The sequence below is a fragment of the Acyrthosiphon pisum genome, chromosome A1 (genome assembly GCF_005508785.2).
Source record: "Acyrthosiphon pisum isolate AL4f chromosome A1, pea_aphid_22Mar2018_4r6ur, whole genome shotgun sequence".
Taxonomy (NCBI): Eukaryota; Metazoa; Arthropoda; class Insecta; order Hemiptera; family Aphididae; genus Acyrthosiphon; species Acyrthosiphon pisum.
The window spans coordinates 94,054,918-94,078,486 of NC_042494.1; the positions used below are offsets into that span (position 1 = coordinate 94,054,918).

At 33.6% G+C, this 23,569-nt stretch overlaps 1 protein-coding gene across 1 annotated transcript in view; it reads right to left on the minus strand.

Annotated features, from left to right (window-relative positions):
* LOC100166258 (zwei Ig domain protein zig-8-like) overlaps positions 1–23,569 on the minus strand; it is a 592,102-nt gene that overhangs the window by 197,798 nt on the left and 370,735 nt on the right. The window lies entirely within an intron of this gene.

A 23,569-nucleotide genomic window follows, 5' to 3' on the forward strand; every position in this document is an offset into this window, starting at 1 on the left:
TGACACTTCTGTTTCTAAGGCAATTAATTATATGGGCTTACATTTTTCGGAACATAACTTTTTATAAAAGTTGTATTATTTTTTGACGTGGAAAAAAAGCACAAGTTAAACCGTTAAAAGTTCAAATGGCGGGAGAAAACTCTTAAAAAAAAAAAAAAAAAAAAAATGAAAATGAAAATGAAAATAAAATACGCAGGGGAAATGAGAAAACGGTATTACGTTTATTTTCGATAAATAAAACAGAATTTGTATGATTTATTTGGCCGTTATTTGCATTTCGATCATTTCGAGAGGCTATTAATCAAACGCCGTGGCGGTGGCGTTATCGTCGTCGTAACGATCTATTAGCGATCGGCTTCGCCGTCGACTTGTTCCGACCGCCTGCGAAACAATATTAAACCAGCGGATGACAATAATTCAGTGCGAAAATGGATTTGCAGTCCATTCAAAACACACTTGTCGCCGGACAAAACGAACGGTTTCTGTCGGGGTAGGCGAGTTATACACTTCCAAGTGTAAAATATACGAAAAGCGATTGATGCGACCGCCAATGTAACACTGTAAACCGATTCTATACCCTAAAACAATGATCGCAAACAATAATATTATTTTATCACGTCCTCCGCGAATGGTAATAATACTCGACATTATGTTACGATTGCGTCGATCTTTCGGCTTCGCAGACTTATCCCGTCCGAATCAACATAATATTAATATTATTATCTACTCGGTTTCCATCCGGCAGACTGTAAAACAACGTCCAATTTACAATACATTATGATAGTAGAACGATATAGTTTTAATCCTCGCCGAGTACCCGACTCGCACACGCCGTATCGCATGGCTGCCACTGCTGCTGCTGCTGTCAAAACAATAATACGCTTTCCCTCAACATATTATTATTAATATATATTAATATCCCGATTGTTATTGTTTTTTTTTTTTTATTATTATTAAACGACCTCTTCAAGTTCTCCTCGGTGGCTACAGTGGCCGTCGGAGGAACAATGTGGCTTAACAAAATAATATGTATTGTTATGACTGTATGACTGTTTGAATAAAAATTGATCGAAGAAAAGACGGTTAGAGAGACTGAGGATTTCGTCGGGGCGGGTGGAAGTATAGTATTGTATCCGTTTCTATTGGAGATTACGGCATTCAATTAGTATAGATGTTCGATTTAGAGTTTATCCCTTGATACCAGGTGACCATGGATTATTGTAAGTCACGTGTCCAATTCAGTAGAGTCGGTTTACAATCGTATCTTGTCTTCCGGTTAAATGTTTAGATTTTTGAGAGGGGAGATGGGATGATTGACTTATTTGATTTTCTTAATTTAGTCGATAGTTTTTGAAACTCCTTTCACCAATCAATGCACAGAGGAAGGTTTTATATGACATTTTTAACATCTAGATAATATGTAAAGTTTGGTACGAGTATGTCATATTTATTGCCAAGACTAGCGTACGTAGATCTTCTAATGAAATTTAAGAATTAATATGAATGATTTAGATGGCATCGTATGGATAAGTAGTTGTATTTAGGATATATTATACTTTTTTTGGAGTAGTGATGTATGCGACTTGAGTTGTCGAGTAGTCGGTACCTTTGAAGGAATTAAGTTTTTTCTCGACTGAAGAGGATCTGTCTGGTTATGTATGCTGGTTTTCTATATGATGGCGATTTGCTGCTTTTTACCAAGAATCTGCAGATGAGCACTTTGAATCTTCTTATAGCGTAGAAATCGTCAGAAATAAGTGTGATTTGGGATTTTGTTTAAGGCTTTGTTTTTATTTTGTATTCGTTCTTTCGGGTTGGGTATGTTATCGTCGTTACCCACTGTTGGTGAAATTAACAGCGGATAGTACTTTCAGCAGCTACGAAATCGCACGGTCGCCAAAATGTGTGAGTGCTGCTGATGCGTCGGTGGTCGAACAGGTGCCATAATTTCACTGTTGTTATTGGAGTACCCGCGTACAGTGACATCCTGTTTCCTCGGACAAGATCGACGGCATAACGCCCGGCGATAATACCAATACAATAATATATAGTAGAATATGCCGAACAACGTCGATGTCGCTGATTTCGCCTCAGGACCTATTATTTTGCGTCCAACGTATCGCTAGTATTATAATATAATATATTATATAAAGGTAGGTAGTAATCCGGTAGACCGGTGTGCAAGAGAGAGAAATCTTCCGAACAAACAACAGTGACTAAATATTATTATTATTATTATACCACGGTATCGGTATATAAAGGACACGTACAGATATATATATATGTATATATATACATATAAATGTTGGCAGGTAAGTGAAAGTGTTCACCGGCGATCACAGCTGTTGCGGTGTGGTTCTCTCCGGTACACGGAAACGGCGAACGATACAACACGGTAAGCCACCGTCGCACGAAATATATTGTATTGTTGTTATTATTATTATAACTATGTACAATGTAAACCGATGTTGACGACGACGAAATTCGCCTAGGACTTCTTGAGGTATAATAAATTATACGGCGATCGGGCAATGTACCATCCGTATTGTATTGTATTGCAATTTAGTAGTAGGTCGCTGTATATACAATTTATTTTACAATATTATATTAATTCAAATTATTCTCGATAAATTGTCGACATTCTTCAACGCGATAAAATATAATAATAGGTACTATCGACGGTTGTAATATTATTATGAGTGCATATTATTATGGCTGAAGCAAACTATTTTCGTCATGGCGCATCGATCGTAGAAAGCTAATATTATTAATCTATATAATATGTATATAAAATAAATGTTTGTGTGTGTGTGTGTGTGTGTGTGTGTGTGTGTGTGTGTGTGTGTGTGTCCTTTATGCATTTCTAAACCGTTTCTCCGATTGTGATGAAAATTGGTACATAGAAAGATTAGGCCACTGGTAAGATGATAGGCTAATTTAAAAAGTTAAAATGTAGGTCGGTAAAATTATTCAACCATTCGAAATGATTGATTTGTACATTTCCTAGACGAGACTGTTTCTCAACTATTACCTATACCGTTTAAAGTTGATCTCAACCAAATATTCAGTTTAGTTGTATTTTACCTACGTTTATACTTACACATTACACACAGTATATATATTGTAACCTAATTAAAATATTACTATTGTGTGTAATTATAATATGACTTACTAAAAACACAAATAAAAATTTAAAAAATAAAAAAATAAAAAAAAATAATGCACATCAATATCATATTATTACAATCGTACGATCTATACGCGTATAGAGTTAAAAAAAAATATATTTCGTTTGAAAATTGTGATAATTATAGAAAAACGAAATGTCAATTGATTTAAGGTCCACGTGTCACCGATCCATTTATCTATTCGAAGATCGGTGATTACGACTTATACAAGCATTTTAATTTAATTTATAACTGATAAGTCATATTGTTTGTCGCCATCCGAATCCTTTATAGGTTGTTTATATGAATATTATATTAATAAGTCTCGAAATATTATCATGTCTAACATCCACCTTTGTCTAAAGCTTATAATTAATGTCTTTATATAATTACATTTCTGATAATCATTAGCCAGAGACAATATAATAATATAATATAGACCAATATATTTTATAACTTATATCTTTGTTCAATGTCATTAATATTGTACACAAATTTTATAATTTAAGACGTACAAATTTCTGTGTCCGAATATTCAATCATCCGATTAGCTCACAAATTATTTTAAATAATATATAGATACCATACAAATGCATCTAAAACAATATATCTCCTATATATTTTAACCGATGCGAACTAACAGTTTATTTGATTGTATTTAATTAAACATGTGTTCTACTATTCTCTCTGATAATATATACAAATCGTATACTACGTTTAACAATGATTAATTATTAATGTTGTCTTCAGATAGACGTCCTTTATCGACTCATTCATTAATTAGGAGTAACACGTACGTTTACCATAAATGGTAGTTGCTATAAATGTTAAAAACTCATAAAATTAAAAAGTAAAATGTTTACAGTAAATAACGTTATAAGGTTTTGTTAAGAATCTTTTTTACAAAAATGAATTACCTGTAATAACTCTTAAAAAATCATTGTCGTATACCATAGATTCGTTTAACAGAAAATTCAATGAAACTGATATTATAGGTATGTACTGAATTAATTTTATATTAAGTACCTACCCTGAAGCATAAAGCCTGAACATAAATTCATAATTCGAAGTGATAAACGATAGATTGCAAAAGTCTTCTTAATTAAAAATGTAGTGCATTTTTACTGCTATGAATATTGTATAATATATTTTGTTTTTTCTTAAAAATATTACAATTATATCATATAGGTAATATTGTTCCTGACAATTAAATATTTATTATTTACTTATAATATTATGAATCATAATAATTTATTATAATATAACTGTAGTAGAGTGATGTCATATATGAGAGTTATAATCCTCATTATTAAAGAAGGTAATGGAGGAATTCACGCTAAACGCGTTCGTCAATATAACTATTTTGAATTGTATATATTATTACAGAGAAAACAGTCAATACTAGTGTATAGTAACACACTGAGAGTATTTCGACTACAAACAAAGGTTTCTCAAAACAATACGTGCGCCTAGAATGGAATGTGATCCAAATACAAAATATGAAAATAGATATTGACAATGTTACACAACAATCACGTTTCGACCAACTATACGATTCTTTTAAGATAAATCTATGGTAGTTATTTTTGAAATTAGTTTATAGATTAATCTGTGTTTGCAATCACTCGTATCACATCTCTGTGGGTTTAAAATGAGATACGCGCTTAAAATATAATAATATAACGTATCCCCGAATTTTAGAAGACACCACAAACATAGATGATATAAAGTTGGGAAAAATCAATAAGAAAGTCGTCGAGATACAAATAATTTCAATTGAAAAATACAAAATACTCATTAATTAACTTTCTGCTTAACGTAACGTAATTAGGTAACCCACTAGGTTACGCATAAATTATTAATCGTTTATATTTTCAATTCATTATGTTGAAAATAAAATGAACTTAAATCGTTACCTTTTCAATTATTGACGCGATATTCATAATATTTTTTTTAAGGTTATTAAGATTTACAAGTATACTACAGACACTCAGTAGGTATACTGCTGTTACGAGTGCCGTGTTGTTAGTTATTAATGGATATTTTTTTAGTTCCGTTATCGTTAAAACAAACAGGAACTGAGTTCTCATGGATTTTATTTGCATTTACATTTTTAATTTAAGTTGAAAATATAATGTTGACATATTTTAATATCACTATGTATACCTAATATGCCATGTAGATTAAATAAACCATTAATTGAGTGTAGTTACCTAATGGCTTTTTAAAATAAGTTTCAACCAAATGGATTATTTTGTCAAATACAAATTGTTTCCTCCAAGATCTTTAATATTTTAACATCAAAAAGGTTTTGAGTTATCTTACACCAAATAAACGTCTTTGAAATTCAAAGTGACCATTTAACATTTATAGTACCGAAATGAAGAACAACTCATTATTACGTATAATAATACAAATTTGTTTTTAATTACTATCCTCGGAAATTAAGACTAAAAATTAGAGTTATTAGGTATAGCTATAACAGAAATATCATACTTCATTATCTAAACATAACAATTCATTAAGGTTTGGAATTTAAGCTGAAAATTTATTTCAAAATATAATGCATGGGTTTAATTTAGTTTTTTATATACATACTTAATATTATTACTGAATATTACGATACGTATTTTGAAAATAAGCTCATAAAAATGTTACAGTTTAAGGACGGTCTTTATAAGAAACTTGTCATGTCAGATTTAAAAAGGCAATACTATAATTTTTGTATTGAGATAATTTTACGCCAGATCGACTGGTGGCAGTAATATTTTGCTACCCTTTTCTGAATAAAATTATCCATGGAGATTATAGACTATATACGTATATGGACAGTGTTCAGCTCTCAATGAATGAGAAAGAAAGAAGAGAAAGAATATAAAGAAGGAAATCATGGAGGAAATACCACGATTTTTTTTTCTTTCCATTTTCTTTAAATCAGTAATTAGCGTGATTTAAGATAGTAGGTATTATCTTTAATCGTCATATACTTTGGATGAGTCTATATCGCCAATGTAAACAATTTGAAGCACATAATATTACCAACGAGTTGCAGGTTGAGATGGCTTATCTGCGAATATACTCGTTACAAATTTATTATATATTATTATTATGACCTAAGTGATCAGTAATCACAATGCATCACGTTATCAATAAAATATAATAATCGACGAAATCTTATCGTAACACAATTTGATATTCGGCAGTAGATACACTGCATTTTACTATTTTGTTACTTTTCTCGCTCACTCTATAATGTCACCCGAATTCTCTCTCTCTGAGCGCTGTCCATAGTTTTAAGTTTATAGGTCTACGGTGGAGATAGCCAAATTGCAGTGCCACTAGTCGATCCGCCGTAAAATTGTTTACAAAACAAAAGTATACTGTTACATTTTTAATAATCGACTTGACACGTTTCCAACGAAGATCGGAAAACCAATACCTATGTATCACAGTACACAGTATATACACACTTTTATAATTGTATACTTCAATATGAGAAATTAATAATTTTATACTATTAAAGAACAAACGAGTTGAAAATAATTATTATGGAAGTAATAATCTACGAAAGACAGGACTATGTATAGTAATCTTATTTCTGTTTAAAACTATATTAACTCGTCTTGAAGTAATTAAACAATAATTATCTATATTAGGTAGGTATATAATATGATGCGCGTTATATTCATTAGTCCACAGTGTTAGTTTCAAAACTGTGAAAGTTTTCAATACGATTTTCATTTTCTCAATAGGTATATGTAGGTAGGTATACCTATACGCGAGTAATTGAAAACTATATAAGCTGATATTGTTCAGTAGATTAAAACATTATATTATATTATTATTCTTTTGCTCGAGGGCAGGCACCGGCGCACGTTGAACTCTCCCCGGCCGGGGTATGCTGTGTAAACTTATTATACGGGCAAGAATGTGTATTATTTCGCGAAACTAATTAAAACTTTACAGTCCTTTTAACCGACTTCGGCGGGCACTGAGGTAAAAAATCATTAAAATACCGATTCTAACTATTTCGTTAAGTAAAATGAGGCGTCTCGCGCTGACGGTTTGCCGATTTTTCACCCTCCGCCCGCCGAATGTACCCTCTACCCGCATACCGACGTTATATAAACTCGCACATGGGCACCTGTATAGTGATAATAATATATCTTAGGGCCGCAGACGTCTGCAGTCCTATAAATAATATTATAATACAGATGTATAGACGACGACATTTACTATCTGCTCCTGCATCGGCACTTGCGCACATGTGTTACCTACCTATATTATGTGTTGTTAGTTTTATAGTACGAAAAAGAAAACTGGTGTCGGTAGTGGGAAACGGATGACGAAGAGGGGGGGCGGAAACCCACTGTAAGTATTTTCGCGTCGGTATTTATATAATGTAATATATTATTATTATCCTTCTCCTCACTGCAACGACACACCAAGACCACCAATCACCGAGTGTGTGTATAAATTATTATTATTATTATATGTTTGTAACAGTACGGCGATACAGCCGCGGGCATTATCGACTTTGTGCACAAAGTCCGGGCCACCCCCACCGCCACCACAGCCGCCGCTACAACACCGACGCACCTCCACACCCGGGCACGCCACAGTGGTGTGTATACCGTGAAAAGGAAATCTGAATTACAGATGATCATCCGATATCCATTGCCGGAGAGAGCGAGGAGACGCTGACATAATAGCACTGTTGTGCGTGCTGCGGCTGCGTTAGGCGTGTGTGGGGGGGAGGGGCAAAGCGGGGGACGTTTGATTGATGAAACCGCAAACAGAATCCTTCATCGTCCCATCGCGAGGGCACCGACACTTGCACGCGAGTATTCGGCGTTCACGAAAACCACCGAAGTAATAATATTGCTGTGTGTGTGTGTGTGTGTTTGTTTACAGGGATCTGACCTGGTTTCTCGGTACGAAGGAGCTTTGAGTTTTTGTGAACTCGATCGTCGCTATTGCGCCAATCGATTATTTATTTCGTTGTTGTTCGTTATTTTTAAGATTTTTTTGTATTATTTTTACCGATTTCTATTTGAGGACTGGCTCGACTTCGACGGTCACGATTAACGCACATCTGTTTGGATATTGAACGAACAACGCACGGTCGAATCCCAGTCAATGCGTATTGAAATAACGTTTCGGTGTCGAATGCGATTGAAATAATTATATTAGACATTATAATATTGTGATAGGTATATTTTGACGTTTCGACGGGGGACGAGAAGTGGAAAAAAACCTCAGTAAAACATAAATATCAACCAGATAAAAACATCACGTTCGATTAGGGATTCTGCCGTTGATTTTGGGGCGATACGCCGACTTTTAAATTACTATTTTTTTTTATTATTATTATTTTGTCCTAATCGAATATTTCCCGTCGTATCATCTCGATTGGATTCCAACTGCAAGCACGTCATAGTAACGCTGTAATTTACATAATAATTTTAAACGTAAATTTGAAACGCGCTCAATGAATTATGGACCACTCATAAATGCGCCACCACACCGGTTGTATAAAATATATATTATTATTATTATTATTGTTATGTAATATTAATGTATAACTCTTATTTATGTTTCCGGTGGTTTTAAACATTCCGTATTGGCAAATTAAATTATTTAAATTACAAAATTTAATTCGCCCATAGATTTATGCGTCTCTACATTTGTTTCGCCCCGTAATTTCACAATATATAATATTATTTTATAAACCCCATACACGACGTTATAATATGCATATATTATAATATTCATTACAATATATTTTGTTATACATACTATTACTATTATTATTATTTTGTCTTGCACAGAGTTAGCCGGCAGTTGTAGCTTCGGTACACACATAAATCGATAAAGTTATTTTGGTATGAAATTTTATGATATATTATAATAAAAGGGTAGGTACGCGATTCGTTCGTTCTAAACGGTTTTCGAGAGTAATTCGAGATTTATTTTTCAGTTAGTGGAAATGCGTGCCTTTGCGCTAAAATAAAATTTATGTTTATCAGAAGATATTGGAACACGACTGCTGCGGCATATTGTTATGATATGATAATAATTGAATCATTTTTTTTTCGAGGACAATTATAGTGTAGCTCATGCACTATATTATATAGAAAGACAGGAGGACACGAATGGATATATCGAAGCAACAAGACCTCGAGCCATGTAGAGTGTTGTGGATTTCACTGCGATTGTAAAAATCTGTAATTAATAATTTTTTTTTAATACGAATTTATATTGTAAGTCACTTTGAAATTGTTGACAACTTATATCTATTTTTTTATCTTTCCGCAACGTTAATATTATCATTCAGAGATTTGACAATAATGTAGTACGACCACAGATATTAACGTGTTCGGACGTTGTCGATGACAGTGTCTAATAATAAAATACCGTTTCATCGGAAACACGAAAATGGCGTAAATAACTTATAAACAACTAAATAACTTATGTACGCGTATTACGTGCAGTGTAAATAGGACGCATTGACTTCAGAAAAGTAACAAGTACAGCAAAATTCATAAAATGTAGTAGACTCACCATTATATTACCACGTAGTATAGCTTTTGCTGTGCTTGCGTTTACAATATGTTATAGGACTTAAGTCCGTATATATCATATCGTTTATAAATACTTGAACCATGATCGCTATTTATATCTCGGGAACGAGGAAAGAAGGAATAACTTCAGAGTGTGCCGCCCGATGATATTATGGAATAATATGCGATGCCACAATTTTGAAATACTCAGAAAATTAATAAAATTAATCGTGACTACGCTGCTATGTCGTCTAGACATAACAATAATACTGAGATATTTATGAAGAAGTTAGTAAAAAAAAAAACTGTCAAGTGTTATTAAGACACAATTTCGTTTTGGTATTATCCTATAGTCATATAATACTATTGATTCTGAGTTGAAGCCAGAATTCATTGAATTTTTACGTACGACAACTTACACGCGGTCAGTGGCGAGACGAACGGAAATAGAAAAGATAAATTTCATTGAGTGTAATTTTGAGTCACACGTCATTGTCGATAACGCTATTTGGATACTCTTGGAAAATGGAAATGGTGAAACGGAGACGATACAACCTCGCATGCGATAAACGGTGACAAAGTTGATAGTTAATACGTATTAAAAGTTTAGGAACCATAACAACTAACAACTATGAGAGTTTACTTTTGAGACAAGATGTGTGATGTAGGTATATACTATGTTGAAGAATCAAGTTCGAGACGAAGGATCGTTACAAAAATAAATTAAAGGCAGAAATAATCTGTTCGATAAACGAACGAAGTTAAACGACCTATTGTCATTGAATGCGTTTTCATCAATGTGTAACATATTTTACGAGTAATATATTAGTAATAAAATTACATTAAACCAATTTATAGGCGTACAATGTCCCTTGTCAATGTGGACCCGTCCTAATTTTTTTAAATATTATTAAATAACTGTTGAGTATCATTATTTAAAATACTTAGTACAATTGTAAAATAAGTACCTATTGTTATCTATTGTTTAAACTTTAAAATGCCACGATCGCCCGTCAAATCTTAATAAATAAATAAATCATATTGTGACGATCATTGTCAACGGATATAACCTGACTATATATTATTTAGTAGTGTTTTTCGAACGTTTTCGGTATACTCGAACATTGAGTTACCGAGAGACGAATATAAAATATTTTAATGATATGGTGTAGGCGGTACTCATATTATAGTCTGAAGCAGTGAAATAAAATATTATATAATAAAATAATTTTTTATCGATTCTTCGGCGACGATGGCATTATAATATAGCGTCGCAGCGTATCATTATTATTATGATTGTCGTCTGGTATTGTATGCCTATAAATAATATAAAATATCATGATTTCATAGTATAAACCATAGTTATGCATTGAACGACTGGTGGAATGACGTCAAAACGTTAATTTTTAATCAACTCCTTAGTTATATAAAGTGTGTAGTTTAATCGCGGAATCGTCACTTAAGGTTAGTAACGGCGGAGGCCCTAAGGACAGATATGTATAAATAGGGTGTCCCATGAAGTGCGCAACTTTTAAATCTGCCGCCATTTTTTAAAAATTGTATTGGCAGCTCTGTTCTTATCATTTCTAGTATCTACTATTGCTCTGATTTAATTAGTAGCTGTTGATAAGAAATGATAAGAACAGGGCTGTCAACAAAATATTAAAAAAATTTCGGCAGATTTAAAAGTTACGCGCTTTATGGGACACCCTATACCACCTATGGCGGGTGTTACATATAAGTCATATACACGTGTATAATATATATTATGGAACGTTCTCCGAGTGTGTATAATAATATACACACATAGGTAATACACATATATATTGTATCGTACGTATAATTCGATCGACCCGTTGCAAAGTTTCAGAGTGCGAATGCGGAAAACAATATAACAGTAATTATTTCGCCCGGCGACGGACTAAAAACTTTGTCCGATTTACATCGCATTTCCCGTAGTACGACCCACCTCGTCGGGTTTATACCGCGACACATAATATACCGCGGTATGCTGCACGAACCACTGAGTTTATTGCGCACAAACTATACGACGTATATACGTATATTATAATATATTTTAGTGCTCGTGTGCGAGGTTCGTCATATCGTGTGATACATACGTGAAAACCTACGGTTTTCCACCCCATCCCCCCCGTCGGGGCACGCAAGCGTGTGTGTATGTGTAACCTTGACGGTCGTGTCGTCGGGTTGTTTAGATAACAATTTGATTTGGGTATATTACAGTTATAATAATAATAATAATAATAATAATAATAATAATAATATACACATCGTGTCTGTATAATATAATAATATAATATAATATTATGCGTACTCTCCGCGACGGAATACATTATACATTATTATACTAGCTAGAGCGGCGGTGGCGGCAAACCCTTCCGAAACCTTATTCGACGGAATAAAAATATAATATTTTATTAGATCGGAGAGACGCCACGGCGTTTTTCTCCCCACGACGAAATTATTGTACTGTCATGATCGGGGCTAGGATTTTATAGCGTTTGCTAATTGTTATCGGATACGGTTGATAAAAAACAGGAGAGTGAGCTATAACGCATTGTTGTTTTGTTTACCGAGAATATGAAATTTTATATTGTTATTATTTTGCATATTTGAATACCACCTATTTTTAGATATTTTGTGTTGTTATTCTTCAAGTTTAGATTCTATTTTTTTTCCTAATACACATACTATGATGAATTAACTTTATAAGTAGAAACAATTTACGATTCATGTGGACCCGTGATAAAAGCACCCACATTTTTATTTCATATTTATCATATATTAATCATATTATATATTTAGGTAGCCCGGGCATTGACCCGCCGAACAGTATATACAATTTATGATAACTGCATACAAGTTGTATTTATATATTTGTGTCCAGCAGTTTTGACTGATAATTATTTAATAAATATTAGTTGTTTTAAATTTTTTACGCGAGAAAACATAAAAAAAATGTTCTTTTTTTTGCTATTTCCCATGTTTATATGGAATATTATTAGGTATAGAGTTTGTTTTAAGAATTTTTATGTCAACATATTATAGCATATATTTCAGTTATTTTTAGTGCTATAAAATCAGAGCTCTGGTTATAATTTTTATCCTAGTAAGAGTCTGCATTCTTGATGTTGTACAACGATGGTTTTTTTTTTACTTTTTAATTTTGTAATATTATAGATAATTACAAGTATGGATAACATAACCAGTCTATATTTTTATATTATATATTATTTGAATATACTTATTGTTCTTTGTTCTATCAATCCAACTCATTGTAATGTAAATAGGTAATATGAATTCATTGATAAGTAATTTTCTTTTTCTATTTCTGTATAACAAACTATACGAATGTTAACTCTCTACTCTTTCACACACAAGTTAAAATAGCTGTATAAAACTTTTTTACAAGTACTTAAAATTCACATTTTGAAAAAATTTATCAAATTATTTTGTAGTTAAGAAGTTATTAAACGTTCAATTTGTATAGTTAATCATTGAGAATTTAAGAAAGGGATCTTCACAAATAGTTAATACTGTAATCGAAAACTCTAAAAATATATAAAAACAGTTATTTTTTACAGACATTTTAAGTTCGAATTCGGACGAAATTACACATTAAACCCAATACCTAGCATAACGATTTTAGTTATTCTGCTGTATTTATTTATTTAACAAATTTAAAAATATTATTCTCGGACACTTGAAACTTTTAGAGTACATCGTTATTGCATCGTATACACACTTTACACCATACACACAATGAAATTTTAAAATGCAGTGGCATTTAGGTTTACAGAAAGTATAATATAATAATTTTTCAAAATTGTTTTCCCTCTCTTTCGAGATTTTAACCTAAAATTATTCTACGACGACACTTATCATAACGTAATAATAATATTATTATGACGCCTAAACAAAAAAAAAAAGAAAGAAAAAGTTAATAACGATTTATATAGCTATCGTAACGGAACCGTTTCACCGAGTGGCGCGCGCGGGTGTGGATATACATTTCGCCACGCCTGGTAATTAATAATAGCGTTGAATTTTTTTTTTTACGAGCAAAATTTTACCCGGGATAGTTATACACTACGTCCTATGCGCACAATTTACACGGGTCTAATATTATTAATCACTATGTAGTATGTGCCGGTGGTGTACATTTTTTTTTTATTCTGTTTTACTGGCCGCCACCTACCTTCACACACACATATATGTGCAGTATATAAATAGGTAGGACGCACCGCATAATAATATATATTTATAGCGTCAGAGAGATTTTTTTTCGGCGAACACAATTATATAATATAATATACGACAAAGGTTTTCAACAAGAGTAGTTTCGCCGACTGGAGGTAGATTTTTTTTTCCACCGGACTGCAATTTCTGTTGTGGCTATAATATTCATGTGAGCCGTCACGGCGGTGTTGATACTCCGTACAACGATATTATATGTATATACATATTGCACGAATATGTGTTGAATTGAATACGAACCTGCTGCAGAAAATCCGATGAAACTCCTCTTTCATATAATAATATGTTAATCGTTTAGAAAATCAACTACAACATAATATCATGTACTGATCCGATATTCTACTAACTTAAAATACTTACTGATGACCGGCTTGTAATTATTAAATAACTATTCGTTCGATTTTATACGACGACGTATCGTCGAATAACTCCAGAAAAATATTTGGCTTCGGATTATGAAATTAAAAATGTGATATTGTATGGCATTGTAATTCACAGAAGTAAATAACTTAAAAAGAAATAACGATTAGAGTGTTAAAAAAATGCACGGTTGTCCAATAATTATGCGAATATGATATTTTCAAAAAACCTTGGACTTCCAAACGCAATGATAGTGTCGACTAAACGAGTTGTTCAGTACATGAAATCGTGTTTGAAAAACCTCTTTCGGACAAAATTGTATGCACGGAAATGTAAATTTTACATTGTAAAACATTTTCTCTGAACAGTGTCCAAACTCAAAACATTACCGAACGAGAATGTCAGATTATATTCCATCATAACCAGAAGACGTATTGTTTGAACGGAGTTAAACAATTTTAATTAAGTAAAAAGTCTTTATATTTATACTATTCGACTTTGCAATGCCTTGTGTACACAATATAACGCGGTGGTATATCAAATAATACATTTTTAATTGTTTCGGTATCGTATTAGTATTTACCTAGTAATTAAATTAAATTAAAAACATTTTTAATAAAAGAAAAATACAAAAAGAACATAGGTTACAATGCAATATACCTACTTATAAACCAATATTGACCTTGGGCAAATAGTTTTAATGAATACATAAGAATGCTCGTTTCCGTTTTTGCATTAGATCTGAAAATATAATAATACTATATTTAATAACTATGCTGTGTGAGTCGTCAAAGACGCTGCAGTAAGATATTTCTCTCGTAAACCATATAATAATTATATTTGGAGGAAAACGAAAATAATTTAAGTTGACGTTCCTATATATACTATTATAATATGTTTCATACGTAAACATAATTTCGTTGTGTGTATATATCGATATAGCATAATAATATTACAGTACAACGCAGCCAAATATCTGCCACCATCGACTCATAAAACGTTTGATTTGATACAAAATAATAATGTATTACGTGCACAGCGAGTGTTCCGAAATTATTGATACAAAAAAAATAATATTTATTGTACGATTTGAGTAGGTCAAATCATACATTGACCCATCGAAGATTGTTGACCGCGCAATCCAGTCGATGGCGTCTATAATGTGATTTTTAAATAAATAAAGAGCACTAGTGGTAGAGGGAGAGGACACATGAATGTGTCATAATGTGACACATGGTACATGAACATATTTTTTTATACCAATACCTCTGGAGAAAAAATGTGGCAGACTGTAAGGTCCGGAGAAAGGACTAGCTTTGAGCATAGTGACCTTCCCATGATAGGTTTGGACCCCGGCGACAACCGATCGAAGAGCTATTGCCTCGACGTGACCCACGGGAAATCGAAAAAAAACATAGAGAATCTATTTTTTTAGATGGTCCTCTCGTGGTAGATAGGTCACTACAAACTACGGCATGAGAGACGTGTATACTGAAACCGGATGGTTGTATCACCATAGAACATAATTTTTGAGTAATAAATACAAGAATTTGAAAAAAATGTCTTCGAGTATAGTATCATTTAAAAATTCCAAAAATCAGAACTTGAAAAAATGCATTAATAAAAGAAAAAAATGGGGGTGATGCAGTTGGACATCATATCCTGTATATATTTTGTCCAAAATATATTAAATACATAACATAAGGTCAGATTTTGTTTGTGTGCACGCAAATTCCTAAATATCGTACAAGCTTGGGTATCTGTCGTTGTGCATTTGCGCGATAAAAAAGCATCCAACGCCCCAGGAAATTATGACTTAATGACATCCGTTTATTGGCAGAACAAATTAACACCGGGACCGATGTTGACGCCTGTCGTGGTTAGGCGGGTCTCTCCCCCCCTGCACTGAGTCGGGATACAATATACAATAGTAATGCTTGTGTGTATTTTCCGGACATTTCGCATACGTTTTGCTTTGATTGAAGTGTATTTGACTGTATTCGATAATATTAGTAGAAATCGCGCACTTGTCGACGTATACAGTTACCTATACCGGCATATAAAGTTTCAATACTAAAATTATTTGTTGAAATAAGTAAAACTACCAATATAAAACTATATCTCAATACATCCCGAATCAGAAGGTACCAATTGTTTCCACCAGTGAACATTTTGTTGATTTGATTCACCTGAAAAGAATCGAACGCCCCAGACGTATAGTGACATCCGCTCCTAGATCTCCCTCCCCTCTCCCGGGAAAAGTGCGTCTGAGTGGCACACTCATGCTTGTCGGGAATCATCCTGTATAATATTATTTATCGTCCGCGTTGTTTGCGTGCACGTCGTATTCCTATAGGTAAGTCTCACAAACGCGGGCGTCTGTCGTTGTCCATTTGAGCGAAAAAAAATGATGGAACCCCCTGCAGGACATCATCATGACATCCGCTTTTAGATCTCCCGGGAAAAGTGCACTGTAGACGGGAAAGCGTTTTTCTGTATACTTTCGTACCTATAACAACTATTACAACTGAAGGCATCCGTATCGATGGAATAATAGCTAAAGTGTGGAGGTATAATATTATTGCAATGACATTATGGGCAGGGCACGCATTTCGTTTGCGGCGTTCGTCTGAGAACCAAAACGTCAAACGGACCCGACCAGTATCGGTGGTGAATTATTATTATAATATTATCAAAACGTCAAACGCAGAATCGTATTTCTGCACGATGACAACGAATATGTGTGTGTGTGTGTGTGTGTGTGTGTGTGGTATGTTTAAGCTCAGTGATCCAATATTAATATATATTTTATGTACACGAATTTCTACTCTTGAAAAGTAAAAATATTTTCGATTTGTCTAAAAATCAAGATCGGCGAGTATAATAGGTAGATGCGCGCACGCAACTGAATAATCCTCCCAGACTGCTCATTAACAAGTTTAGTTTAAGACGAAGTTCGGTAAGTTGGTCTTGACTTATATGAATTTGTTTAAGTTAATCCCGGTTTTTATTAACTTAATTCTGTAAATATTGATTAGATGGATGGTGAGTTTATTTTAAAACGAGCTCCGGCTGAGTTTAATGCGATCTACGTAATTTGCGCATCATCAACGCGTGATTCTTATTATTATATATATTTTTTAAATTCATACAAAGTTAGAATGTTGTATAAATGTATATATTATCACATGGTGTTTAAGTTCAGTAAATTTTACTTTCAGTTAACACTCATTTTGGCTTTCAATTTTTACCAACTTTTAATTATTTTTTTCAATGCATGTGCACACATATAGATTTATAGAGAGTTATAATCACCAATATTACAGTGTCAACAGGCCGATTGTTGAAGTCTGCAGTGGCCGAGGAGTTCAAAATAACTCTCTAAAAGTGTTAATTCAAAAACATTTGTTGCGACAATAATCAGAGTCCATAGTAAATATTGAGGAGAAGTGACATCGATATTCGTTGAGGTCATTCAAATATCAATAGGTTATAGTCATGTCGACAATAACCTTCTAATGATTCGTACATTATTACTTTAATCAAATTTTACTCCGTGAGTTGCAGTGATTAAATCCCGAGTCCGTCTGAACATGTAATGGTGTTATTTTAAAACATCAAAAACTACGGTAAAGCTTAAAATTGTTGAAATAACTATATTATAATGACACGGACGTTGCTGGAAAAATAAAGAAGAGAAAACTAACGGACGCGCGCACACTTTATCGTTGTATAATTTAGCCGAAGAGATCAGCAAATTTGGCTAACAACTATTTATAGTCCAATAATTGTGTATGGACCATGTGATATTAATACGATGAATCGGTAACGATTGTTCTTTACGCGATCGGAAATTTGTGATAACTTCGTAAAAAAAACCGACGAAGAAATCGAAATATATTGTGCGTTAAAAACGTGTTCAGCCATTTTGTGCAATGCGATGGATATTAATAACGAACATGGTTTAGTTTAACGGGCTGTAGAAAACATAAATCGATGAAAACGTTTCACTCACGTGACTGCTAATCGAATATTGTTTACCGAGAGACGCATGTAATCAATTAAAATGAAGGAATTCAATATTAATTCGCGAAAGGCCAATTTCGCGTGGCTCTTATAAACCGCATAGAAACTAATCATCGTTCTTACGTCATTTTATTAAAGGTTAACCATCTCGAAACTTTTCCAATATAAACTTATACTGTTCGACGATACATAATTTATACACTTGCAGACGTGCATTTCGTTCTCCGAGTTTGTAGGTAAACACACACAAACACAAAAAAATAAAATTATTAAAAAAGAGAATTTATAAATGTATATTAAATTATTATACAATATAGCAATATTTTGAAAAGATATATACAGGCTAAATTTACCGTACAGCCATACATCACTCGTTACACGCGTAACGTGTCAGTCATGGCCACAACAGTCGCAAATACTATAGTGATCACGGTAGTTTAAGTTTGGGGGGAGGGTGGCTAGCCTTATTGCGATAGTATTTAATAGGCTTAAAACAAAGTTTAGGAAATATTCTGAGGGGGCTTAGCCCAGAAAGTCCCGCTCTATTTATGCATATCGCCGTGGCGGCCTACCGTGATTTCCCATTTTCCGGTGCTGATTAAGCGATACTGTGGAAAAACACAGCGGCCCAGTTCACTCGGGCACACGCAAGTTATTATCGTAAAATATGAATAATATGTACTTCCTGCTATCGACCGACTACAATATAGTTCATCCTACCGATGAAGTTTTTAGCCGTTTGCAATGATATGGGTAGGCGTGCGACGTGTTAATTAAGCATACTATGGCACGGTGTCGGTGAGTTTACGAATGAGCTGTTTCGACGAGAGTGTGATTTTGATCAAAACCTATTCGTTTGACGCATTTATTTTTTATCCTAAGCTAATATACCCACTTGGAATACGAATAATTTTTTTGGTAATTAGTATAACGATATCGATATTATAATATGCACAACGTTACGCCCCCTGACCGATTTAATGTTTTTATCAATCCTTATCGAAACTGTCCACAGGTATTACTTATTATTGGCTGTATTATTTATATTTTGGGTGGTGATAATGCGAAACAAATGATAACCCCCAATGGTAATGGTGGACGCGTGTAGATCTACGATAGTATTATAAAAATATCTTGTAATATTCTGCATTCCATACCAGTCGTGGTGGGGGGGGGGGATGGGGGAAACAAATATCCCAACATAAATGTACATTGAAGAACCCAACGGAAAAACCGTAAGATGTGGACAACGGGTGTAACGAGACCGCGTTTCTATTTACACAACAATGTACCTGCAGCACATAAACATATTATATAATTTATTAGGCTCGACCCCACCGAAGCGATGAGTTTTCATTAGGCCCGACGCGTTTTGACACGCTCAGCGTGGAAGGACGTAACTTTGAATTATAACACTCTCCGTCTCTACGCGCATATTAAGTAATACGGATACCCATAAATCATAACATTATTAAAACCACGAGCTGGTCTGTTGTACCTACGACACGAATGTACCCACCAGTGGACGAAGCTCTGACTGCGTGTGTCTCGGGCAACTACAACGACGTCTCGAAGAAATCCGTTCGACCGGAAAATGCACGAAACGAACATGTACAATGTAGGCAAATGATAATAATAATAATAATAATATTATTACGAACGCGAGAAATGTATCGTCTCTATTATACGTCCTACATGTATCTATCTCAATATACTCCGTATATATGTTTCTTCTGTGTGTGAGTATTCAAGTTTCTCCTAACCGGTTGCACCGATTTTGATGAATTGTTTTGTGTACGTGCTCGAGTGGGTCAATGAACGGTTTGGATTCTTAAGTGGACCCGGTTGGGCCTACCTAACCTAACCCGGGCCCGGATAAATGTGAACGTTCGCAATTAAAATGCATTGGATAGAATTTTTATCGTACCCGGACGGATTCCGGCCTGGGTCAATGGGAATTGATCTTTATGATGGACATTTTTGTTTATAAATGGTTGCTATTGGTTACAAGAGAAATAATAAGTATATTTTTATTATTGGTTGCCGTTGGTTATTCGAGCAGATCAGGTTCAAATTGAACTTTTGCACATTGTCTACCGAGGTGGCTGAGTTTCACTTACTGCAGCGAGTTGCTCAAGTTACACAGTTGAACAATCACATATTTTTAAGAGTCGTAATTATTTACGGGTAACGAAGTGCGTTGGACCAGCTAATATATATATATATATATTGTACAATATACATAAATGGATTTTAAAATAGAAGACCTTTTTTGTATGTACCTATATGAGTATATCTCGAAAAGTGCTCATTTTCTTTAAATATGGTTTGTAATAATAGATTGCTCGTGTCTCGGGAAATGTTTTAATGCATATTGGAAAAATTAATTGGAAAAAGAAAGATGATATTACGCATCATAATACAATCCATGACTAAACAAATAGGTAGATTTTGATAGCAAAAAAAAAACAGTTTTCATCCAGTTGGAGCACCACTCCCCCACCCCAACTAATCTACATAAAAAATCATTTCTCGTAGTTCTCCACATTTTACTGGTCGGCAATATTAGCGGAAGACGAAATATGTCGATCGAGCAGATCACCCGAAGATCCGAGTACGATCGACGACAGACGTTTTAATATAGAAATCCGTTCAAGGTATACGGTTAGGTAAATAGTAGTAATAATAATAATAATAATATTATGTAGTAATATCGAAACTCATTTCGGCGCTCGTTGTACCGCGGGCAAAACGGTTATGCGCTGACGGAAAGCTGTGCACGTTTTTGTGCGGCCTCCGTGCCGTTTAAAACGCTCACTTTATTGTAAATTTTAATGCACACCGACTCGTTTCCAGTCGCTTCTGGGTATTTGTTTAACTTTTGCGGACGTATATAAAATATCATACTAGAGCGGACGGACTGCAGGAGCGGTGCCCGCGTACATTCTTTTGATATTTATTTTCGTTCTCACGGTTTTTCCGCGCCCGCGAATCGTTTGCGCTTTCACCGTGCTTTCCCTCTATGTTTACTGTCGACGAAACGAAATTTCGGCCCGTTTCACCGAAATAAAAATGCGGTTTCGTCTAAGAGTAAACTTGCGATAGGTATATATATATATACATTCGCCGTAAAAACTCGCATTACGTATTTATTATATTTCACTCTGCTCCTCATAAAGTTATATTATACGAAGGCGCACATCTCGACTGCCGGACGGAGTAAAACCGTATATAGACACACACACACACACACACACACACACACACACACACACACACAAATAGTGACAAATATTATACAGGGTGTATCTTGTGTCATTGTGCGCGGGGTTTTCAACGATTGTGGATCGATGACATAATATGATTTCGTTAAGACGAAAAATTACGTGTTTCTTTAATTTTAACAGGCAATCTAAATATCTTGCAAATAGTTTGTTTCGATTATCACGATCATTAAACAATTATTAAAGAATTTCAACTGCTAAATTCATACTTTGCACGCGATACCCACCAATATAGGGAACTATTGTGGTTCAAATTTCAAGTTATAAAAGTTAGTTATAAGAAAAAAATCATTTAGCTCTTGTAAATTAAACCTATACCAATTAGGTATTTCAATTAAAAGTATTAATTCGTATTTTACTAAACTTTAGAGGACCATAGTGAATAAACTAGCGAACCAAAATTGATGATTTGACTATCAACATTTTCAAAAAAAAAAAGCTTTACGCTGGAACCTATTTAAAAATATAGTAGTTAGTTACCATTTGAAAAAATAAAGTTGATTACCTGCGTGTTTAAAAATTTTGAAATTGTTATAAAAGAATTACCTGTTAAAAATAAAGATACACGTCTTTTTTCGTTTTAACTAAATTCTACGTCATCGGTCCATAATCGTTAAGAAACCCCGTGTACAATGACAAAAGATACAACCTGTATATAATATGTATAATAATGAACCTCGTGTAATACGTGGTGTTTTCTAAGCTTGCTCGGTAATATTATTGTTCACCCCGTTTGTACGTCTAGATCGTGCATATAATCAGATTTTTAAAATTTTAAAATATATACACTTGACAATATTATAGTTTCGAGCACTTGAGATTTTTCGTACGACTATTAAGGGGATGATCCTGTGACAATACAAACTTTTATTTTTTTTTTCAAATAGAAACCCTATTTTCCACTTTTAACTATGCGGCGGATATTCTTTTGTTGCTAGAGCTTTGATGTACCTATCTAAATCGAAATTCAAACGAGTAATATTTTAATTAAGTACCTTTGTGTACTAAGGGTTATATTTCTACACGGTAGTTGCAGGTTGATTAAATATCGGGGCTTAGGTGATTTTAAAATGTTAGTAATTACTATTGATCTATCAATATAAATAATTTGAAAAAACGGTCCAAATATAATTATTACTAGGTACACTTATTATTACATAATATAGGTAGTTAATATTTTTCCAGACCATTTTTAAGGGTCGTTATCGTTATTATACAACTCAGAAACTACTCATCAGAGTTTTTATTTAGATACATTAACATTTTCAAGAAAATCATTCGGAAAATAATTTTCAGTATAAAAAGGTGGGTTCTTATATGAAAAATAGAAAACAGTTTTTATCGGCGCATGAAACTTCTGAATTTGTACAGACAATATCAGAAATTTAAAAATAGCATCTTAGGTAGACTTCAAAAATTCTAAAAATCAGAATTTTAATAAAATATGTACTGTTAAATGGGAAAATGGGGCTGAGCAAACTTTGAAAACCACGCTGTATATATTATTTGTAATATAATATGTATTATCACAAGGGTTTTGTTGGACACGATTTTCACGTCCATATACCAAATACAATAACACAAAATACGATGTATTATTATACTACTATAACGTTAGTACCTAATCCCGCCGGAAACCAACCTTTGAACAGTCGGAACGTGTATAGATTTTTGTTCGGCGATACGCGTCATATCCCACTATAAATACGATATCGTATTTGGACTACAGCAGCTGTGTACCGTCTATCAAAGTTCACATCGGATGTGTGACGGCGTAAATCAAACGAAGTGATAAATTATAATATTATGATGTGCATATAATAAAATAATATGCGCCGCGTTGAAGGCTGGCAATTTATGTGGCTCGAAGGACGACCAAAAATGTCTCAGC